Here is a 3,710-nt window from a genome sequence, read left to right as displayed (position 1 = left end):
TCATCATTAGAGTATAAAAACATAACAAATTTCTGTATATTAATTTTGTATTGTGAAAAATTACTGAATCAGGAGTTCCCACTGTGGCTCAGTGATTAACAAATCCAACTAGGGACCATGAGGTTGCAGGTTTGATCCCTGGCCTCACTCAGTGGGTTAAGGATCCGGTGTTTGCCTTGAGCTGTGGTATAGGTCACATATGCAGCTCAGATCCCACATTGCTGTGGCTCTGACATAGGCCAGCAGCTACAGATCCGATTGGACCCCTAGCCTGGGAACCTCCATATGCTGAGGGAGCAGCCCTAGAAAAGGCAAAAAAAAAAAAAAGACCAAAAAGAATAAAAGTGATAATAAAAATGCTAACCAAATAAAGATTATTTTTTAAATTATTATTATTATTTTTGTCTTTTGAGGGCCACACCCATGGCATATGGAGTTTCCTAGGCTAGGGGTCTAATCAGAGCTGTAGCCACAAGCCTACACCAGAGCCATGGCAATGCCAGATCCGAGCCACGTCTGCAACCTACACCACAGCTCACAGCAACACCAGATCCTTAATCCACTGAGCGAGGCCAGGGATTGAACCCACAGCCTCATGGTTCCTAGTCAGATTCGTTTCTGCTGAGCCACCATGGGAACTCTGAATAAAGATTATTAATATAAATGCAGAACATTGTAACAAGGAACTAGAAACTATAAAATTAAACCAATCAAAAGTAGATAATTCAATTTCCAAAATAAAAAGCAATGTAGAACCAATGAATAGCTGAATAAATGACACTGAATAGTAAATAAGTGATCTGGAAGAGAGAATAATGGAAATCACCCAATTGGAATTGACAGACAGAAAAGTGATTTTTTTTAAATGAAAGCAACATATAAGATTGGTGAGTAGGAATTCTCACTGTGGTGCAGCAGAAATGAATCTGACCAGTAACCATGAGGTTGTGGCTTTAATTCCTGGCCTCACTCAGTGGGTTAAGGACCCGGCTTTGCCATGAGCTGTGGTGTAGGTTGAAGATAGGTGGTGTAGGTGGCAGATGCTGCTTGGATCTGATGTCTGTGGCTGTGACGTAGGCCGGCGGCTGCAGATCTAACTCAACCCCTAGCCTGGGAACCTCCACATGCTGCAAGAGTTGTCTTAAAAGCAAAAACAAACAAACAAAAAACATATTAAGACTGGTGGGATAATATAAAATGTGCCAACCTATGCATAATAGTGGTTCCAGAAGGAAAAGAGAGAAAGAAAGGGATCAAAACTCTATTTAAAGAAATTGTGGATGAAAACTTCCCAAATCTAAAGAAGGAAACATATATTCAGGTATGGGAGTCACAAATGGACACAAGATGAACCCAAGTAGACCCACACCAAGATATATCTTAATTAAAACAGAAAACATTGAAGATAAAAAGAGGATTCTAAAGTCAGCAATAACAGTAAACCAAAAAATAAAAATAAAAAAATAAAATAAAGGCAGCAAGAGAAAAACAAAGAGTCAGTCACAAAGGACCCCCCCCCCAATGCTACCATCTGGTTTCTCTTTCGAAACATATAGAAGGCACAAATGGATCAAAACTAGGAGTTCTCTTGTGACACAGTGGGTTAAGGATCCAGCACTGTAACTGCAGCAGCTCAGGTTGCTGCTGTGGCATATGTTCAATTCCTGGACCGAGAACTTCTGCAAAAAAGGAAAACAAAACTAAAAGGATTAAAGATATGCCATTCTATTACTAATAAAAATAAATTGGAAGTATCTATATTAAATTAAGACAGGGCCAACTTCAGAACAAGAAAAGTTATCAAGGTTAAAGAGGGGCATTACATGATGATAAAGTTGTCAGTTCTTCAAGAAGACATAACAGGAGTACCCGTCATGGTGCAAAGGAACCGAATCCAACTAGTAACCATGAGGTTGCGGTTTGATCCCTGGCCTTGTTCAGTGGGTTAAGGATTTGGCATTGCAGTGAGCTGTGGTGTGGTCGCAGACACAGCTCATATCCTGTGTTGCATTGCTGTGGCTGTGGCATAGGCCAGCAGCTGTAGCTCTGATTCAACCTCTAGCCTGGGAACCTCCATATGACATGGGTGCGGCCCTAAAAAAGCAACAACAACAAAAAAAAAAAAACAAGGAAGAAGACATAACAATCCTTAATGCATGTGTGTCTAACAACAGAGAATCAAAATATATGAGGAAAAATCTGATAGAACTTCCAGAAGATAACATAGGAGAATGTCTATTGGTTAGGGAAATAACTTTAAATACAACACCAAAGTTATGATCCATGAAAAATGTAATTGATAAGATGGACTTCATTAAAATTGAAATTTCTCCTCCAAAAAACCTTGTCAAGAGATTAAAAAGACAAGCCACAGACTGGGAAAAAATATTTGCAAAAGACACAACTGATAAAAGAGCATTATCCAAAATATACAAAGAACTCTTTAAACTTACCAATAAGGAGACAATTTGACTAAAAATATGCAAACATTTGAGCAAAGAAGATATACAGGAGACAAATAAGCGTATGATTAGATGCTCAACATATCTCATTAAGGAATTACAAATTAAATCAACAATGAGATACCACAACCACCTATTACAATAGCCCCAATTCAAAACACTGAAAACATCACATGCTGGCAAGAACGTAGAGCAATAAGAACTCTAATTCATTTCTCATGGGAATGCAAAATGGCACAGACTCTTTGGAAAATATTTTGGTGGTTTCTCAAAAAACTAAACATACTCTTACCACATGATACAACAATCATGTTCCTTCACATTTACACAGATGAATCAAAGACCTATTTATGTAAATCAACTATACTTTAATAAATAAATCTAATGCATTAAAAAAACTGTCTAAACATAAACCTGCACATGGATGTTTATTCATAATTGCCAAAACTTGGAAGCAACCAAGATATCATTCATAGAGGAATAGTTAAATTGTGGTACATCCAGACAATGAAATATTATTTAGAGCTAAATATAAATGAGTTAAGAAGCCATGAAAAAGAATTAAAGTAACTTAGATGCATATTACTAAGTGAAAGGAGCCATTCAGAAAAGCCTCCATTGCTGTGCAAAAGCTTGTCAGTTTGGTTAGGTCCCATTCGTTTATTTTTGCTCTTATTTCTGTTGCTTTGGGAGACTGACCTGAGAAAACATTTGTAAGGTTGATGTCAGAGAATGCTTTTTTCCCGTGTTCTCTTCCAAGAGTTTGATGGTGTTTTGTCTTATATTTGTCTTTAAGCCATTTTGAGTTTATTTTGGTGCCTGGTGTGAAGGTGTGTTCTAGTTTCATTGATTTGCATGCAGCTGTCCGGGTTTCTGATCAAGACTTACTGAAAAGACTGTCTTTTTCCCATTTTATGTTCTTGCCTCCTTTGTTGAAGATTAATTGGCCAAAGGTGTCTGGGTTTATTTTGGGTTCTCTATTCTGTTCCATTGGTCTGTATGTCTGTTTTGGTACCAGTACCATATTGTCTTGATAACTGTGGCTTTGTAATACTGCTTGAAGTCTGGGAGAGTTATGCCTCCTGCTTGGTTTTTGTTTCTCAGGATTGCTTTGGCAATTCTGGGTCTTTTGTGGTTCCATATAAGTTTTTGGATTGTTTGTTCTAGTTCTGTGGAAAATGTCATGGGTAATTTGAGAGAGATTGCATTGAATCTGTAGATGGCTTTGGGTAGTATGGCCATTTTTAC

The sequence above is a fragment of the Phacochoerus africanus genome, chromosome X (assembly GCF_016906955.1).
Source record: "Phacochoerus africanus isolate WHEZ1 chromosome X, ROS_Pafr_v1, whole genome shotgun sequence".
Classification (NCBI taxonomy): Eukaryota; Metazoa; Chordata; class Mammalia; order Artiodactyla; family Suidae; genus Phacochoerus; species Phacochoerus africanus.
Note: the sequence above shows the minus strand (reverse complement) of the source record.